Source organism: Eschrichtius robustus, chromosome 14 (assembly GCF_028021215.1).
Source record: "Eschrichtius robustus isolate mEscRob2 chromosome 14, mEscRob2.pri, whole genome shotgun sequence".
NCBI classification, from domain to species: Eukaryota; Metazoa; Chordata; class Mammalia; order Artiodactyla; family Eschrichtiidae; genus Eschrichtius; species Eschrichtius robustus.
In genome coordinates, this window is record NC_090837.1 from 61,031,755 (window position 1) to 61,052,236 (window position 20,482).

Here is a 20,482-nt window from a genome sequence, read left to right on the forward strand (position 1 = left end):
CTGCGAAGTGGATGCACAGAACATTAAACTAGATACCAGCCCAGGGTCCCCAGCATCCATTTTTCTCTGGAGGGTACTTACCCCACACAGGGATTCAAGCAGCGCGTTTGCCTTGTACAACTTACACAGGAAAATGGGATGAGACGTTGGGTCACTCTGCTTGTGCTCACACTACGTGCCCCGGAGAAGTTATGACGCAGCAGATGTCCACCCCCTTTCTCTACACATGTGGACCCCAAAGAGGCGCTGGGTAGTGGGTGTTCTCAGGCCAAGAGCAGTCCTTGTTCTGGGCTGCACATGCTTTGTGGTTCACAGGTTGTCTGACCCTGCTCCTCTGGGAGACTTTCAGAGTTGACGCTATCCCTGGGCTGCCCAAGCAAAGAGGCATAGAGGCCTTTCACCCTGAAGGCCATGGGCTTGTTTCCCATGGAGAATGTGTACGTCGCCCCTCCCGGGCTGGAGGCGTGTAAGTTGACACCATGTATTCTGCCCACGGAAAATCCAAGTAGGTGTACTCGATTTGGGATGCCTGGTGCAACAGTGTGCAGTCGCCAGCACCCGGAGTACTTTTCCTCTAGTTTGATTCCTAGCTAGGTAAACCCGGACTTCGGAGGCTAGGTGGCAGCAAACGTGTTAAGCTTGTGGGGAAACCCTTTGACCAATGGGCCATATGCTTGTGCGTGTGGCCGGAGTTAGGCAGGAACTCTCCCACTCAGGGTTTTTACCTTTCGATAAGCTGTCCCTTTTGGCTGAAGCAGCGGGCGTGTCTGTATCACAGCCTGGGAAGCAGGGCCTGAGGGGAGGCTGCCAACTGACTAGCCTCCATTATAGGCAGCTGAGAAAATGGGGCAATTCTTATGGAACCCGCTTACAACGAAATGTTTCTCTTCAGAAGAGGGGATTTTGCTACCACACGTCAGCAGCTCCTCTCCCTCAGAGTGCTGTTCCTGTGTAGACTAGGGAAAACCACCATGGTCTCCAGCTTTTGAACGGCTCTTTTCCCAGTTGGTTTCATCCGTGAAAGAGCCAGAAGGGCTGATCTCAAGCAATCGGCCTGCACAACCTGAGTCCTTGGGGTCAGGCAGTCCTGAGTCATTGTGCCACCAAAAGAATGAATGCAAAGTTGCCTGCCACAGGAAAGCACAGCGAGGCCTGGTGCTTTCTCTCGGAAATTGAAGTGGGCTTGAAAGGTGAGGCTTATACTACATTGTGGAAAAGCTCGTGGTTACGGCTATCTTTCTCCCTCTCTCTGTCCCGTCCCATGGGCTCAGCCGTGTGGGAATGCTGAGTGGGAGAGACCGCCTCTGTGTCGGGCTCAGAAGTCTTCTTCGCTTTAGGGCAATTACGTTTCTGTCTTACTTCGTGGAGGAAGAATGAGGGCGCCCAGAGATTTTCTGACATGAAATAACTAATGACAGAGCATCTGGAGGAGCTGGAAGGAGCCGAAAAGCCAGCATTCCGAAGGTGTCTGTGAGAGCTGCCAGACACTCTGCCGTCATAGGCCTAAGAATCTTTGTGACGGCATGGCAACACTTGGAATCCTAGGACACTGTGGAAGGGCGACTCGCAAACTGGGTGGAAGAAGGTTCCAAGCCCAGTGTTCTTTCATGTACCAAAGAGAACGCAAGTGTCTGAGGCTGGGAGCATTGTTGCTGGAGAGCACTGCATCCTCGTGGGCCTGTCGGCTACTTGCCTGTTTCCGACCCTCTCAGGAAACTCTTCCAAAACGCCGTTGGGGCCCGCTTAGAGAGCGAAGCTGCGAAGTGGATGCTCGGAATATTAACCTATTTACTGGCCCCGGGTCCCAAGCATCCATCCTTCTCTGGAGGGTACGTACCCCACCAAGGGATTCAAGCAGGGAGTATGCCTTGTACAACTTACACAGGAAACTGGGTTGAGATGAAGGGCCACGCTGCTTGTGCTCACACTACGTGCGCCAGAGAAGTTATGACGTAGCAGATATCAACCCCCTTTCTTTACACATGTGGACCCCAAAGAAGTGCTGGGCCGTGGGTGTTCTCAGGCCAAGAGCAGTCCTTGTTCTGGCCTTCACCTGCTCTGTGGATCAAAGGTTCTTTGACTCTGCTCCTTTGGAAGCCTTTCAGAGCTGACCCTATGCCTTGGCTGCTGAAGCACAGAGGCATAGAGGCCTTTCACCCTGAAGGCATGGGCTTGTTTCCCATGGAAAGAGTCTATGTCGCCCCTCCCCGGCTGGAAGCGTGTAAGTTGACACCATTTTTTCTGCCCATGGAAAATACAAGAAGGTGTACTCGGTTTGGGCTGCCTGGTAAAACAGTTTGCAGTCGCCAGCACCCTGAGTACTATTCCTCAAGTTTGATTATTCCTAGCTAGGTAAACCCGGACTTCGGAGGCTAGATGGGAGCAAACGTGTTAAGCTTGTGGAGAAAGCCTTTGACCAATGGCAAAATGCTTGTGCTTGTGGCGGGGATTAGGCAGGAACTCTCCCACTCAAGGTTTTTACTTACGATACGCTTTCCTTTTAGGCTGAACCAGGCGACGTGTGTGTATCACATCCTGGGAAGCAGGGCCTGAGGGGAAACTGCCACCTGACTGGCCTCCATTATAGGCAGCTGACAAAACGGTCCCAAGCTTACGGAACCCACTTACCACGAAATGTTTCTCTTCGGAAGAGGAGATTTTGCTACCACGCGTCAGCAGCTCCTCTCCCTCAGAGTGCTGTTCTTGTTTAGACTAGGGAAAACCACCACGATTTCCAGGTTTTGAACGGCTCTTTTCCCAGTTGGTTTCATCCGAGAAAGAGCCAGGAGGGCTGATCTCAGGCAATCGGCCTGCACACCGTGAGTCCTTGGGGTAGGGCAGTCCTGAGTCAATGTGTCTCCTAAAGAACGAAAGCAAAGTTTCCTGCCACAGCAAAGCACAGAGAGGCCTGGTGCTTTCTCTAGGAAATTCAAGTGGGCTTGAAAGGTGAGGCCTAGACTACATTGTGGAAAAGATCGGGATTACGGCTACCTCTCTCCCTCTCTCTGCCCCGTACCCTGTGCTCAGCCGTGTGGGAATGCTGATTGGGAGAGTCTGCCTCTCTGCCGGGCTCAGAAGGCTTCTTCCCGTTTGGGCAATTCCGTTTGTGTCTTACTTCGTGGAGGAGGAATGAGGGCGCCCAGAGGTTTTCTGACGTGAAATAACTAATGACAGAGCATCTGGAGGAGCTGGTTTCTCGGTGGAAGGAGCCAAAAAGCCAGCATTCCTAAGGTCTCTTTGAGAGCTGCCAGACACTCTGCCGTCATAGGCCTAAGAATTGGCCCTTGTAACGGCACGGCAACACTTGGACTCCTAGGACACTGTGGAAGGGCGACTCGCAAACTGGATGGAAGAAGCTTCCAAGCCCAGTGTTCTTTCATGTACCAAAGAGAACGCAAGTGTCTGACGCTGGTAGCATTGTTGCTGGAGAGCACTGGCATCCTTGTGGGCCTGTCGGCTACTTTCCTGTTTCCGACCCTCTCAGGAAACTCTTCCAGAATACCGTTGGAACCTGCTTAGAGAGCGAAGCTGCGAAGTGGATGCACAGAACATTAACCTAGATACCAGCCCAGGGTCCCCAGCATCCATTTTTCTCTGGAGGGTACTTACCCCACACAGGGATTCAAGCAGCGCGTTTGCCTTGTACAACTTACACAGGAAAATGGGATGAGACGTTGGGTCACTCTGCTTGTGCTCACACTACGTGCCCCGGAGAAGTTATGACGCAGCAGATGTCCACCCCCTTTCTCTACACATGTGGACCCCAAAGAGGCGCTGGGTAGTGGGTGTTCTCAGGCCAAGAGCAGTCCTTGTTCTGGGCTGCACATGCTTTGTGGTTCACAGGTTGTCTGACCCTGCTCCTCTGGGAGACTTTCAGAGCTGACGCTATCCCTGGGCTGCCCAAGCAAAGAGGCATAGAGGCCTTTCACCCTGAAGGCCATGGGCTTGTTTCCCATGGAGAATGTGTACGTCGCCCCTCCCGGGCTGGAGGCGTGTAAGTTGACACCATGTATTCTGCCCACGGAAAATCCAAGTAGGTGTACTCGATTTGGGCTGCCTGGTGCAACAGTGTGCAGTCGCCAGCACCCGGAGTACTTTTCCTCTAGTTTGATTCCTAGCTAGGTAAACCCGGACTTCGGAGGCTAGGTGGCAGCAAACGTGTTAAGCTTGTGGGGAAACCCTTTGACCAATGGGCCATATGCTTGTGCGTGTGGCCGGAGTTAGGCAGGAACTCTCCCACTCAGGGTTTTTACCTTTCGATAAGCTGTCCCTTTTGGCTGAAGCAGCGGGCGTGTCTGTACCACAGCCTGGGAAGCAGGGCCTGAGGGGAGGCTGCCAACTGACTAGCCTCCATTATAGGCAGCTGAGAAAATGGGGCAATTCTTATGGAACCCGCTTACAACGAAATGTTTCTCTTCAGAAGAGGGGATTTTGCTACCACACGTCAGCAGCTCCTCTCCCTCAGAGTGCTGTTCCTGTGTAGACTAGGGAAAACCACCATGGTCTCCAGCTTTTGAACGGCTCTTTTCCCAGTTGGTTTCATCCGTGAAAGAGCCAGAAGGGCTGATCTCAAGCAATCGGCCTGCACAACCTGAGTCCTTGGGGTCAGGCAGTCCTGAGTCATTGTGCCACCAAAAGAATGAAAGCAAAGTTGCCTGCCACAGGAAAGCACAGCGAGGCCTGGTGCTTTCTCTCGGAAATTGAAGTGGGCTTGAAAGGTGAGGCTTATACTACATTGTGGAAAAGCTCGTGGTTACGGCTATCTTTCTCCCTCTCTCTGTCCCGTCCCATGGGCTCAGCCGTGTGGGAATGCTGAGTGGGAGAGACCGCCTCTGTGTCGGGCTCAGAAGTCTTCTTCGCTTTAGGGCAATTACGTTTCTGTCTTACTTCGTGGAGGAAGAATGAGGGCGCCCAGAGATTTTCTGACATGAAATAACTAATGACAGAGCATCTGGAGGAGCTGGAAGGAGCCGAAAAGCCAGCATTCCGAAGGTGTCTGTGAGAGCTGCCAGACACTCTGCCGTCATAGGCCTAAGAATCTTTGTGACGGCATGGCAACACTTGGAATCCTAGGACACTGTGGAAGGGCGACTCGCAAACTGGGTGGAAGAAGGTTCCAAGCCCAGTGTTCTTTCATGTACCAAAGAGAACGCAAGTGTCTGAGGCTGGGAGCATTGTTGCTGGAGAGCACTGCATCCTCGTGGGCCTGTCGGCTACTTGCCTGTTTCCGACCCTCTCAGGAAACTCTTCCAAAACGCCGTTGGGGCCCGCTTAGAGAGCGAAGCTGCGAAGTGGATGCTCGGAATATTAACCTATTTACTGGCCCCGGGTCCCAAGCATCCATCCTTCTCTGGAGGGTACGTACCCCACCAAGGGATTCAAGCAGGGAGTATGCCTTGTACAACTTACACAGGAAACTGGGTTGAGATGAAGGGCCACGCTGCTTGTGCTCACACTACGTGCGCCAGAGAAGTTATGACGTAGCAGATATCAACCCCCTTTCTTTACACACGTGGACCCCAAAGAAGTGCTGGGCCGTGGGTGTTCTCAGGCCAAGAGCAGTCCTTGTTCTGGCCTTCACCTGCTCTGTGGATCAAAGGTTCTTTGACTCTGCTCCTTTGGAAGCCTTTCAGAGCTGACCCTATGCCTTGGCTGCTGAAGCACAGAGGCATAGAGGCCTTTCACCCTGAAGGCATGGGCTTGTTTCCCATGGAAAGAGTCTATGTCGCCCCTCCCCGGCTGGAAGCGTGTAAGTTGACACCATTTTTTCTGCCCATGGAAAATACAAGAAGGTGTACTCGGTTTGGGCTGCCTGGTAAAACAGTTTGCAGTCGCCAGCACCCTGAGTACTATTCCTCAAGTTTGATTATTCCTAGCTAGGTAAACCCGGACTTCGGAGGCTAGATGGGAGCAAACGTGTTAAGCTTGTGGAGAAAGCCTTTGACCAATGGCAAAATGCTTGTGCTTGTGGCGGGGATTAGGCAGGAACTCTCCCACTCAAGGTTTTTACTTACGATACGCTTTCCTTTTAGGCTGAACCAGGCGACGTGTGTGTATCACATCCTGGGAAGCAGGGCCTGAGGGGAAACTGCCACCTGACTGGCCTCCATTATAGGCAGCTGACAAAACGGTCCCAAGCTTACGGAACCCACTTACCACGAAATGTTTCTCTTCGGAAGAGGAGATTTTGCTACCACGCGTCAGCAGCTCCTCTCCCTCAGAGTGCTGTTCTTGTTTAGACTAGGGAAAACCACCACGATTTCCAGGTTTTGAACGGCTCTTTTCCCAGTTGGTTTCATCCGAGAAAGAGCCAGGAGGGCTGATCTCAGGCAATCGGCCTGCACACCGTGAGTCCTTGGGGTAGGGCAGTCCTGAGTCAATGTGTCTCCTAAAGAACGAAAGCAAAGTTTCCTGCCACAGCAAAGCACAGAGAGGCCTGGTGCTTTCTCTAGGAAATTCAAGTGGGCTTGAAAGGTGAGGCCTAGACTACATTGTGGAAAAGATCGGGATTACGGCTACCTCTCTCCCTCTCTCTGCCCCGTACCCTGTGCTCAGCCGTGTGGGAATGCTGATTGGGAGAGTCTGCCTCTCTGCCGGGCTCAGAAGGCTTCTTCCCGTTTGGGCAATTCCGTTTGTGTCTTACTTCGTGGAGGAGGAATGAGGGCGCCCAGAGGTTTTCTGACGTGAAATAACTAATGACAGAGCATCTGGAGGAGCTGGTTTCTCGGTGGAAGGAGCCAAAAAGCCAGCATTCCTAAGGTCTCTTTGAGAGCTGCCAGACACTCTGCCGTCATAGGCCTAAGAATTGGCCCTTGTAACGGCACGGCAACACTTGGAATCCTAGGACACTGTGGAAGGGCGACTCGCAAACTGGATGGAAGAAGCTTCCAAGCCCAGTGTTCTTTCATGTACCAAAGAGAACGCAAGTGTCTGACGCTGGTAGCATTGTTGCTGGAGAGCACTGGCATCCTTGTGGGCCTGTCGGCTACTTTCCTGTTTCCGACCCTCTCAGGAAACTCTTCCAAAATACCGTTGGAACCTGCTTAGAGAGCGAAGCTGCGAAGTGGATGCACAGAACATTAAACTAGATACCAGCCCAGGGTCCCCAGCATCCATTTTTCTCTGGAGGGTACTTACCCCACACAGGGATTCAAGCAGCGCGTTTGCCTTGTACAACTTACACAGGAAAATGGGATGAGACGTTGGGTCACTCTGCTTGTGCTCACACTACGTGCCCCGGAGAAGTTATGACGCAGCAGATGTCCACCCCCTTTCTCTACACATGTGGACCCCAAAGAGGCGCTGGGTAGTGGGTGTTCTCAGGCCAAGAGCAGTCCTTGTTCTGGGCTGCATATGCTTTGTGGTTCACAGGTTGTCTGACCCTGCTCCTCTGGGAGACTTTCAGAGCTGACGCTATCCCTGGGCTGCCCAAGCAAAGAGGCATAGAGGCCTTTCACCCTGAAGGCCATGGGCTTGTTTCCCATGGAGAATGTGTACGTCGCCCCTCCCGGGCTGGAGGCGTGTAAGTTGACACCATGTATTCTGCCCACGGAAAATCCAAGTAGGTGTACTCGATTTGGGATGCCTGGTGCAACAGTGTGCAGTCGCCAGCACCCGGAGTACTTTTCCTCTAGTTTGATTCCTAGCTAGGTAAACCCGGACTTCGGAGGCTAGGTGGCAGCAAACGTGTTAAGCTTGTGGGGAAACCCTTTGACCAATGGGCCATATGCTTGTGCGTGTGGCCGGAGTTAGGCAGGAACTCTCCCACTCAGGGTTTTTACCTTTCGATAAGCTGTCCCTTTTGGCTGAAGCAGCGGGCGTGTCTGTATCACAGCCTGGGAAGCAGGGCCTGAGGGGAGGCTGCCAACTGACTAGCCTCCATTATAGGCAGCTGAGAAAATGGGGCAATTCTTATGGAACCCGCTTACAACGAAATGTTTCTCTTCAGAAGAGGGGATTTTGCTACCACACGTCAGCAGCTCCTCTCCCTCAGAGTGCTGTTCCTGTGTAGACTAGGGAAAACCACCATGGTCTCCAGCTTTTGAACGGCTCTTTTCCCAGTTGGTTTCATCCGTGAAAGAGCCAGAAGGGCTGATCTCAAGCAATCGGCCTGCACAACCTGAGTCCTTGGGGTCAGGCAGTCCTGAGTCATTGTGCCACCAAAAGAATGAATGCAAAGTTGCCTGCCACAGGAAAGCACAGCGAGGCCTGGTGCTTTCTCTCGGAAATTGAAGTGGGCTTGAAAGGTGAGGCTTATACTACATTGTGGAAAAGCTCGTGGTTACGGCTATCTTTCTCCCTCTCTCTGTCCCGTCCCATGGGCTCAGCCGTGTGGGAATGCTGAGTGGGAGAGACCGCCTGTGTGTCGGGCTCAGAAGTCTTCTTCGCTTTAGGGCAATTACGTTTCTGTCTTACTTCGTGGAGGAAGAATGAGGGCGCCCAGAGATTTTCTGACATGAAATAACTAATGACAGAGCATCTGGAGGAGCTGGAAGGAGCCGAAAAGCCAGCATTCCGAAGGTGTCTGTGAGAGCTGCCAGACACTCTGCCGTCATAGGCCTAAGAATCTTTGTGACGGCATGGCAACACTTGGAATCCTAGGACACTGTGGAAGGGCGACTCGCAAACTGGGTGGAAGAAGGTTCCAAGCCCAGTGTTCTTTCATGTACCAAAGAGAACGCAAGTGTCTGAGGCTGGGAGCATTGTTGCTGGAGAGCACTGCATCCTCGTGGGCCTGTCGGCTACTTGCCTGTTTCCGACCCTCTCAGGAAACTCTTCCAAAACGCCGTTGGGGCCCGCTTAGAGAGCGAAGCTGCGAAGTGGATGCTCGGAATATTAACCTATTTACTGGCCCCGGGTCCCAAGCATCCATCCTTCTCTGGAGGGTACGTACCCCACCAAGGGATTCAAGCAGGGAGTATGCCTTGTACAACTTACACAGGAAACTGGGTTGAGATGAAGGGCCACGCTGCTTGTGCTCACACTACGTGCGCCAGAGAAGTTATGACGTAGCAGATATCAACCCCCTTTCTTTACACATGTGGACCCCAAAGAAGTGCTGGGCCGTGGGTGTTCTCAGGCCAAGAGCAGTCCTTGTTCTGGCCTTCACCTGCTCTGTGGATCAAAGGTTCTTTGACTCTGCTCCTTTGGAAGCCTTTCAGAGCTGACCCTATGCCTTGGCTGCTGAAGCACAGAGGCATAGAGGCCTTTCACCCTGAAGGCATGGGCTTGTTTCCCATGGAAAGAGTCTATGTCGCCCCTCCCCGGCTGGAAGCGTGTAAGTTGACACCATTTTTTCTGCCCATGGAAAATACAAGAAGGTGTACTCGGTTTGGGCTGCCTGGTAAAACAGTTTGCAGTCGCCAGCACCCTGAGTACTATTCCTCAAGTTTGATTATTCCTAGCTAGGTAAACCCGGACTTCGGAGGCTAGATGGGAGCAAACGTGTTAAGCTTGTGGAGAAAGCCTTTGACCAATGGCAAAATGCTTGTGCTTGTGGCGGGGATTAGGCAGGAACTCTCCCACTCAAGGTTTTTACTTACGATACGCTTTCCTTTTAGGCTGAACCAGGCGACGTGTGTGTATCACATCCTGGGAAGCAGGGCCTGAGGGGAAACTGCCACCTGACTGGCCTCCATTATAGGCAGCTGACAAAACGGTCCCAAGCTTACGGAACCCACTTACCACGAAATGTTTCTCTTCGGAAGAGGAGATTTTGCTACCACGCGTCAGCAGCTCCTCTCCCTCAGAGTGCTGTTCTTGTTTAGACTAGGGAAAACCACCACGATTTCCAGGTTTTGAACGGCTCTTTTCCCAGTTGGTTTCATCCGAGAAAGAGCCAGGAGGGCTGATCTCAGGCAATCGGCCTGCACACCGTGAGTCCTTGGGGTAGGGCAGTCCTGAGTCAATGTGTCTCCTAAAGAACGAAAGCAAAGTTTCCTGCCACAGCAAAGCACAGAGAGGCCTGGTGCTTTCTCTAGGAAATTCAAGTGGGCTTGAAAGGTGAGGCCTAGACTACATTGTGGAAAAGATCGGGATTACGGCTACCTCTCTCCCTCTCTCTGCCCCGTACCCTGTGCTCAGCCGTGTGGGAATGCTGATTGGGAGAGTCTGCCTCTCTGCCGGGCTCAGAAGGCTTCTTCCCGTTTGGGCAATTCCGTTTGTGTCTTACTTCGTGGAGGAGGAATGAGGGCGCCCAGAGGTTTTCTGACGTGAAATAACTAATGACAGAGCATCTGGAGGAGCTGGTTTCTCGGTGGAAGGAGCCAAAAAGCCAGCATTCCTAAGGTCTCTTTGAGAGCTGCCAGACACTCTGCCGTCATAGGCCTAAGAATTGGCCCTTGTAACGGCACGGCAACACTTGGACTCCTAGGACACTGTGGAAGGGCGACTCGCAAACTGGATGGAAGAAGCTTCCAAGCCCAGTGTTCTTTCATGTACCAAAGAGAACGCAAGTGTCTGACGCTGGTAGCATTGTTGCTGGAGAGCACTGGCATCCTTGTGGGCCTGTCGGCTACTTTCCTGTTTCCGACCCTCTCAGGAAACTCTTCCAAAATACCGTTGGAACCTGCTTAGAGAGCGAAGCTGCGAAGTGGATGCACAGAACATTAACCTAGATACCAGCCCAGGGTCCCCAGCATCCATTTTTCTCTGGAGGGTACTTACCCCACACAGGGATTCAAGCAGCGCGTTTGCCTTGTACAACTTACACAGGAAAATGGGATGAGACGTTGGGTCACTCTGCTTGTGCTCACACTACGTGCCCCGGAGAAGTTATGACGCAGCAGATGTCCACCCCCTTTCTCTACACATGTGGACCCCAAAGAGGCGCTGGGTAGTGGGTGTTCTCAGGCCAAGAGCAGTCCTTGTTCTGGGCTGCACATGCTTTGTGGTTCACAGGTTGTCTGACCCTGCTCCTCTGGGAGACTTTCAGAGCTGACGCTATCCCTGGGCTGCCCAAGCAAAGAGGCATAGAGGCCTTTCACCCTGAAGGCCATGGGCTTGTTTCCCATGGAGAATGTGTACGTCGCCCCTCCCGGGCTGGAGGCGTGTAAGTTGACACCATGTATTCTGCCCACGGAAAATCCAAGTAGGTGTACTCGATTTGGGATGCCTGGTGCAACAGTGTGCAGTCGCCAGCACCCGGAGTACTTTTCCTCTAGTTTGATTCCTAGCTAGGTAAACCCGGACTTCGGAGGCTAGGTGGCAGCAAACGTGTTAAGCTTGTGGGGAAACCCTTTGACCAATGGGCCATATGCTTGTGCGTGTGGCCGGAGTTAGGCAGGAACTCTCCCACTCAGGGTTTTTACCTTTCGATAAGCTGTCCCTTTTGGCTGAAGCAGCGGGCGTGTCTGTATCACAGCCTGGGAAGCAGGGCCTGAGGGGAGGCTGCCAACTGACTAGCCTCCATTATAGGCAGCTGAGAAAATGGGGCAATTCTTATGGAACCCGCTTACAACGAAATGTTTCTCTTCAGAAGAGGGGATTTTGCTACCACACGTCAGCAGCTCCTCTCCCTCAGAGTGCTGTTCCTGTGTAGACTAGGGAAAACCACCATGGTCTCCAGCTTTTGAACGGCTCTTTTCCCAGTTGGTTTCATCCGTGAAAGAGCCAGAAGGGCTGATCTCAAGCAATCGGCCTGCACAACCTGAGTCCTTGGGGTCAGGCAGTCCTGAGTCATTGTGCCACCAAAAGAATGAAAGCAAAGTTGCCTGCCACAGGAAAGCACAGCGAGGCCTGGTGCTTTCTCTCGGAAATTGAAGTGGGCTTGAAAGGTGAGGCTTATACTACATTGTGGAAAAGCTCGTGGTTACGGCTATCTTTCTCCCTCTCTCTGTCCCGTCCCATGGGCTCAGCCGTGTGGGAATGCTGAGTGGGAGAGACCGCCTCTGTGTCGGGCTCAGAAGTCTTCTTTGCTTTAGGGCAATTACGTTTCTGTCTTACTTCGTGGAGGAAGAATGAGGGCGCCCAGAGATTTTCTGACATGAAATAACTAATGACAGAGCATCTGGAGGAGCTGGAAGGAGCCGAAAAGCCAGCATTCCGAAGGTGTCTGTGAGAGCTGCCAGACACTCTGCCGTCATAGGCCTAAGAATCTTTGTGACGGCATGGCAACACTTGGAATCCTAGGACACTGTGGAAGGGCGACTCGCAAACTGGGTGGAAGAAGGTTCCAAGCCCAGTGTTCTTTCATGTACCAAAGAGAACGCAAGTGTCTGAGGCTGGGAGCATTGTTGCTGGAGAGCACTGCATCCTCGTGGGCCTGTCGGCTACTTGCCTGTTTCCGACCCTCTCAGGAAACTCTTCCAAAACGCCGTTGGGGCCCGCTTAGAGAGCGAAGCTGCGAAGTGGATGCTCGGAATATTAACCTATTTACTGGCCCCGGGTCCCAAGCATCCATCCTTCTCTGGAGGGTACGTACCCCACCAAGGGATTCAAGCAGGGAGTATGCCTTGTACAACTTACACAGGAAACTGGGTTGAGATGAAGGGCCACGCTGCTTGTGCTCACACTACGTGCGCCAGAGAAGTTATGACGTAGCAGATATCAACCCCCTTTCTTTACACACGTGGACCCCAAAGAAGTGCTGGGCCGTGGGTGTTCTCAGGCCAAGAGCAGTCCTTGTTCTGGCCTTCACCTGCTCTGTGGATCAAAGGTTCTTTGACTCTGCTCCTTTGGAAGCCTTTCAGAGCTGACCCTATGCCTTGGCTGCTGAAGCACAGAGGCATAGAGGCCTTTCACCCTGAAGGCATGGGCTTGTTTCCCATGGAAAGAGTCTATGTCGCCCCTCCCCGGCTGGAAGCGTGTAAGTTGACACCATTTTTTCTGCCCATGGAAAATACAAGAAGGTGTACTCGGTTTGGGCTGCCTGGTAAAACAGTTTGCAGTCGCCAGCACCCTGAGTACTATTCCTCAAGTTTGATTATTCCTAGCTAGGTAAACCCGGACTTCGGAGGCTAGATGGGAGCAAACGTGTTAAGCTTGTGGAGAAAGCCTTTGACCAATGGCAAAATGCTTGTGCTTGTGGCGGGGATTAGGCAGGAACTCTCCCACTCAAGGTTTTTACTTACGATACGCTTTCCTTTTAGGCTGAACCAGGCGACGTGTGTGTATCACATCCTGGGAAGCAGGGCCTGAGGGGAAACTGCCACCTGACTGGCCTCCATTATAGGCAGCTGACAAAACGGTCCCAAGCTTACGGAACCCACTTACCACGAAATGTTTCTCTTCGGAAGAGGAGATTTTGCTACCACGCGTCAGCAGCTCCTCTCCCTCAGAGTGCTGTTCTTGTTTAGACTAGGGAAAACCACCACGATTTCCAGGTTTTGAACGGCTCTTTTCCCAGTTGGTTTCATCCGAGAAAGAGCCAGGAGGGCTGATCTCAGGCAATCGGCCTGCACACCGTGAGTCCTTGGGGTAGGGCAGTCCTGAGTCAATGTGTCTCCTAAAGAACGAAAGCAAAGTTTCCTGCCACAGCAAAGCACAGAGAGGCCTGGTGCTTTCTCTAGGAAATTCAAGTGGGCTTGAAAGGTGAGGCCTAGACTACATTGTGGAAAAGATCGGGATTACGGCTACCTCTCTCCCTCTCTCTGCCCCGTACCCTGTGCTCAGCCGTGTGGGAATGCTGATTGGGAGAGTCTGCCTCTCTGCCGGGCTCAGAAGGCTTCTTCCCGTTTGGGCAATTCCGTTTGTGTCTTACTTCGTGGAGGAGGAATGAGGGCGCCCAGAGGTTTTCTGACGTGAAATAACTAATGACAGAGCATCTGGAGGAGCTGGTTTCTCGGTGGAAGGAGCCAAAAAGCCAGCATTCCTAAGGTCTCTTTGAGAGCTGCCAGACACTCTGCCGTCATAGGCCTAAGAATTGGCCCTTGTAACGGCACGGCAACACTTGGAATCCTAGGACACTGTGGAAGGGCGACTCGCAAACTGGATGGAAGAAGCTTCCAAGCCCAGTGTTCTTTCATGTACCAAAGAGAACGCAAGTGTCTGACGCTGGTAGCATTGTTGCTGGAGAGCACTGGCATCCTTGTGGGCCTGTCGGCTACTTTCCTGTTTCCGACCCTCTCAGGAAACTCTTCCAAAATACCGTTGGAACCTGCTTAGAGAGCGAAGCTGCGAAGTGGATGCACAGAACATTAAACTAGATACCAGCCCAGGGTCCCCAGCATCCATTTTTCTCTGGAGGGTACTTACCCCACACAGGGATTCAAGCAGCGCGTTTGCCTTGTACAACTTACACAGGAAAATGGGATGAGACGTTGGGTCACTCTGCTTGTGCTCACACTACGTGCCCCGGAGAAGTTATGACGCAGCAGATGTCCACCCCCTTTCTCTACACATGTGGACCCCAAAGAGGCGCTGGGTAGTGGGTGTTCTCAGGCCAAGAGCAGTCCTTGTTCTGGGCTGCACATGCTTTGTGGTTCACAGGTTGTCTGACCCTGCTCCTCTGGGAGACTTTCAGAGCTGACGCTATCCCTGGGCTGCCCAAGCAAAGAGGCATAGAGGCCTTTCACCCTGAAGGCCATGGGCTTGTTTCCCATGGAGAATGTGTACGTCGCCCCTCCCGGGCTGGAGGCGTGTAAGTTGACACCATGTATTCTGCCCACGGAAAATCCAAGTAGGTGTACTCGATTTGGGATGCCTGGTGCAACAGTGTGCAGTCGCCAGCACCCGGAGTACTTTTCCTCTAGTTTGATTCCTAGCTAGGTAAACCCGGACTTCGGAGGCTAGGTGGCAGCAAACGTGTTAAGCTTGTGGGGAAACCCTTTGACCAATGGGCCATATGCTTGTGCGTGTGGCCGGAGTTAGGCAGGAACTCTCCCACTCAGGGTTTTTACCTTTCGATAAGCTGTCCCTTTTGGCTGAAGCAGCGGGCGTGTCTGTATCACAGCCTGGGAAGCAGGGCCTGAGGGGAGGCTGCCAACTGACTAGCCTCCATTATAGGCAGCTGAGAAAATGGGGCAATTCTTATGGAACCCGCTTACAACGAAATGTTTCTCTTCAGAAGAGGGGATTTTGCTACCACACGTCAGCAGCTCCTCTCCCTCAGAGTGCTGTTCCTGTGTAGACTAGGGAAAACCACCATGGTCTCCAGCTTTTGAACGGCTCTTTTCCCAGTTGGTTTCATCCGTGAAAGAGCCAGAAGGGCTGATCTCAAGCAATCGGCCTGCACAACCTGAGTCCTTGGGGTCAGGCAGTCCTGAGTCATTGTGCCACCAAAAGAATGAATGCAAAGTTGCCTGCCACAGGAAAGCACAGCGAGGCCTGGTGCTTTCTCTCGGAAATTGAAGTGGGCTTGAAAGGTGAGGCTTATACTACATTGTGGAAAAGCTCGTGGTTACGGCTATCTTTCTCCCTCTCTCTGTCCCGTCCCATGGGCTCAGCCGTGTGGGAATGCTGAGTGGGAGAGACCGCCTGTGTGTCGGGCTCAGAAGTCTTCTTCGCTTTAGGGCAATTACGTTTCTGTCTTACTTCGTGGAGGAAGAATGAGGGCGCCCAGAGATTTTCTGACATGAAATAACTAATGACAGAGCATCTGGAGGAGCTGGAAGGAGCCGAAAAGCCAGCATTCCGAAGGTGTCTGTGAGAGCTGCCAGACACTCTGCCGTCATAGGCCTAAGAATCTTTGTGACGGCATGGCAACACTTGGAATCCTAGGACACTGTGGAAGGGCGACTCGCAAACTGGGTGGAAGAAGGTTCCAAGCCCAGTGTTCTTTCATGTACCAAAGAGAACGCAAGTGTCTGAGGCTGGGAGCATTGTTGCTGGAGAGCACTGCATCCTCGTGGGCCTGTCGGCTACTTGCCTGTTTCCGACCCTCTCAGGAAACTCTTCCAAAACGCCGTTGGGGCCCGCTTAGAGAGCGAAGCTGCGAAGTGGATGCTCGGAATATTAACCTATTTACTGGCCCCGGGTCCCAAGCATCCATCCTTCTCTGGAGGGTACGTACCCCACCAAGGGATTCAAGCAGGGAGTATGCCTTGTACAACTTACACAGGAAACTGGGTTGAGATGAAGGGCCACGCTGCTTGTGCTCACACTACGTGCGCCAGAGAAGTTATGACGTAGCAGATATCAACCCCCTTTCTTTACACATGTGGACCCCAAAGAAGTGCTGGGCCGTGGGTGTTCTCAGGCCAAGAGCAGTCCTTGTTCTGGCCTTCACCTGCTCTGTGGATCAAAGGTTCTTTGACTCTGCTCCTTTGGAAGCCTTTCAGAGCTGACCCTATGCCTTGGCTGCTGAAGCACAGAGGCATAGAGGCCTTTCACCCTGAAGGCATGGGCTTGTTTCCCATGGAAAGAGTCTATGTCGCCCCTCCCCGGCTGGAAGCGTGTAAGTTGACACCATTTTTTCTGCCCATGGAAAATACAAGAAGGTGTACTCGGTTTGGGCTGCCTGGTAAAACAGTTTGCAGTCGCCAGCACCCTGAGTACTATTCCTCAAGTTTGATTATTCCTAGCTAGGTAAACCCGGACTTCGGAGGCTAGATGGGAGCAAACGTGTTAAGCTTGTGGAGAAAGCCTTTGACCAATGGCAAAATGCTTGTGCTTGTGGCGGGGATTAGGCAGGAACTCTCCCACTCAAGGTTTTTACTTACGATACGCTTTCCTTTTAGGCTGAACCAGGCGACGTGTGTGTATCACATCCTGGGAAGCAGGGCCTGAGGGGAAACTGCCACCTGACTGGCCTCCATTATAGGCAGCTGACAAAACGGTCCCAAGCTTACGGAACCCACTTACCACGAAATGTTTCTCTTCGGAAGAGGAGATTTTGCTACCACGCGTCAGCAGCTCCTCTCCCTCAGAGTGCTGTTCTTGTTTAGACTAGGGAAAACCACCACGATTTCCAGGTTTTGAACGGCTCTTTTCCCAGTTGGTTTCATCCGAGAAAGAGCCAGGAGGGCTGATCTCAGGCAATCGGCCTGCACACCGTGAGTCCTTGGGGTAGGGCAGTCCTGAGTCAATGTGTCTCCTAAAGAACGAAAGCAAAGTTTCCTGCCACAGCAAAGCACAGAGAGGCCTGGTGCTTTCTCTAGGAAATTCAAGTGGGCTTGAAAGGTGAGGCCTAGACTACATTGTGGAAAAGATCGGGATTACGGCTACCTCTCTCCCTCTCTCTGCCCCGTACCCTGTGCTCAGCCGTGTGGGAATGCTGATTGGGAGAGTCTGCCTCTCTGCCGGGCTCAGAAGGCTTCTTCCCGTTTGGGCAATTCCGTTTGTGTCTTACTTCGTGGAGGAGGAATGAGGGCGCCCAGAGGTTTTCTGACGTGAAATAACTAATGACAGAGCATCTGGAGGAGCTGGTTTCTCGGTGGAAGGAGCCAAAAAGCCAGCATTCCTAAGGTCTCTTTGAGAGCTGCCAGACACTCTGCCGTCATAGGCCTAAGAATTGGCCCTTGTAACGGCACGGCAACACTTGGACTCCTAGGACACTGTGGAAGGGCGACTCGCAAACTGGATGGAAGAAGCTTCCAAGCCCAGTGTTCTTTCATGTACCAAAGAGAACGCAAGTGTCTGACGCTGGTAGCATTGTTGCTGGAGAGCACTGGCATCCTTGTGGGCCTGTCGGCTACTTTCCTGTTTCCGACCCTCTCAGGAAACTCTTCCAAAATACCGTTGGAACCTGCTTAGAGAGCGAAGCTGCGAAGTGGATGCACAGAACATTAACCTAGATACCAGCCCAGGGTCCCCAGCATCCATTTTTCTCTGGAGGGTACTTACCCCACACAGGGATTCAAGCAGCGCGTTTGCCTTGTACAACTTACACAGGAAAATGGGATGAGACGTTGGGTCACTCTGCTTGTGCTCACACTACGTGCCCCGGAGAAGTTATGACGCAGCAGATGTCCACCCCCTTTCTCTACACATGTGGACCCCAAAGAGGCGCTGGGTAGTGGGTGTTCTCAGGCCAAGAGCAGTCCTTGTTCTGGGCTGCACATGCTTTGTGGTTCACAGGTTGTCTGACCCTGCTCCTCTGGGAGACTTTCAGAGCTGACGCTATCCCTGGGCTGCCCAAGCAAAGAGGCATAGAGGCCTTTCACCCTGAAGGCCATGGGCTTGTTTCCCATGGAGAATGTGTACGTCGCCCCTCCCGGGCTGGAGGCGTGTAAGTTGACACCATGTATTCTGCCCACGGAAAATCCAAGTAGGTGTACTCGATTTGGGCTGCCTGGTGCAACAGTGTGCAGTCGCCAGCACCCGGAGTACTTTTCCTCTAGTTTGATTCCTAGCTAGGTAAACCCGGACTTCGGAGGCTAGGTGGCAGCAAACGTGTTAAGCTTGTGGGGAAACCCTTTGACCAATGGGCCATATGCTTGTGCGTGTGGCCGGAGTTAGGCAGGAACTCTCCCACTCAGGGTTTTTACCTTTCGATAAGCTGTCCCTTTTGGCTGAAGCAGCGGGCGTGTCTGTATCACAGCCTGGGAAGCAGGGCCTGAGGGGAGGCTGCCAACTGACTAGCCTCCATTATAGGCAGCTGAGAAAATGGGGCAATTCTTATGGAACCCGCTTACAACGAAATGTTTCTCTTCAGAAGAGGGGATTTTGCTACCACACGTCAGCAGCTCCTCTCCCTCAGAGTGCTGTTCCTGTGTAGACTAGGGAAAACCACCATGGTCTCCAGCTTTTGAACGGCTCTTTTCCCAGTTGGTTTCATCCGTGAAAGAGCCAGAAGGGCTGATCTCAAGCAATCGGCCTGCACAACCTGAGTCCTTGGGGTCAGGCAGTCCTGAGTCATTGTGCCACCAAAAGAATGAAAGCAAAGTTGCCTGCCACAGGAAAGCACAGCGAGGCCTGGTGCTTTCTCTCGGAAATTGAAGTGGGCTTGAAAGGTGAGGCTTATACTACATTGTGGAAAAGCTCGTGGTTACGGCTATCTTTCTCCCTCTCTCTGTCCCGTCCCATGGGCTCAGCCGTGTGGGAATGCTGAGTGGGAGAGACCGCCTCTGTGTCGGGCTCAGAAGTCTTCTTCGCTTTAGGGCAATTACGTTTCTGTCTTACTTCGTGGAGGAAGAATGAGGGCGCCCAGAGATTTTCTGACATGAAATAACTAATGACAGAGCATCTGGAGGAGCTGGAAGGAGCCGAAAAGCCAGCATTCCGAAGGTGTCTGTGAGAGCTGCCAGACACTCTGCCGTCATAGGCCTAAGAATCTTTGTGACGGCATGGCAACACTTGGAATCCTAGGACACTGTGGAAGGGCGACTCGCAAACTGGGTGGAAGAAGGTTCCAAGCCCAGTGTTCTTTCATGTACCAAAGAGAACGCAAGTGTCTGAGGCTGGGAGCATTGTTGCTGGAGAGCACTGCATCCTCGTGGGCCTGTCGGCTACTTGCCTGTTTCCGACCCTCTCAGGAAACTCTTCCAAAACGCCGTTGGGGCCCGCTTAGAGAGCGAAGCTGCGAAGTGGATGCTCGGAATATTAACCTATTTACTGGCCCCGGGTCCCAAGCATCCATCCTTCTCTGGAGGGTACGTACCCCACCAAGGGATTCAAGCAGGGAGTATGCCTTGTACAACTTACACAGGAAACTGGGTTGAGATGAAGGGCCACGCTGCTTGTGCTCACACTACGTGCGCCAGAGAAGTTATGACGTAGCAGATATCAACCCCCTTTCTTTACACATGTGGACCCCAAAGAAGTGCTGGGCCGTGGGTGTTCTCAGGCCAAGAGCAGTCCTTGTTCTGGCCTTCACCTGCTCTGTGGATCAAAGGTTCTTTGACTCTGCTCCTTTGGAAGCCTTTCAGAGCTGACCCTATGCCTTGGCTGCTGAAGCACAGAGGCATAGAGGCCTTTCACCCTGAAGGCATGGGCTTGTTTCCCATGGAAAGAGTCTATGTCGCCCCTCCCCGGCTGGAAGCGTGTAAGTTGACACCATTTTTTCTGCCCATGGAAAATACAAGAAGGTGTACTCGGTTTGGGCTGCCTGGTAAAACAGTTTGCAGTCGCCAGCACCCTGAGTACTATTCCTCAAGTTTGATTATTCCTAGCTAGGTAAACCCGGACTTCGGAGGCTAGATGGGAGCAAACGTGTTAAGCTTGTGGAGAAAGCCTTTGACCAATGGCAAAATGCTTGTGCTTGTGGCGGGGATTAGGCAGGAACTCTCCCACTCAAGGTTTTTACTTACGATACGCTTTCCTTTTAGGCTGAACCAGGCGACGTGTGTGTATCACATCCTGGGAAGCAGGGCCTGAGGGGAAACTGCCACCTGACTGGCCTCCATTATAGGCAGCTGACAAAACGGTCCCAAGCTTACGGAACCCACTTACCACGAAATGTTTCTCTTCGGAAGAGGAGATTTTGCTACCACGCGTCAGCAGCTCCTCTCCCTCAGAGTGCTGTTCTTGTTTAGACTAGGGAAAACCACCACGATTTCCAGGTTTTGAACGGCTCTTTTCCCAGTTGGTTTCATCCGAGAAAGAGCCAGGAGGGCTGATCTCAGGCAATCGGCCTGCACACCGTGAGTCCTTGGGGTAGGGCAGT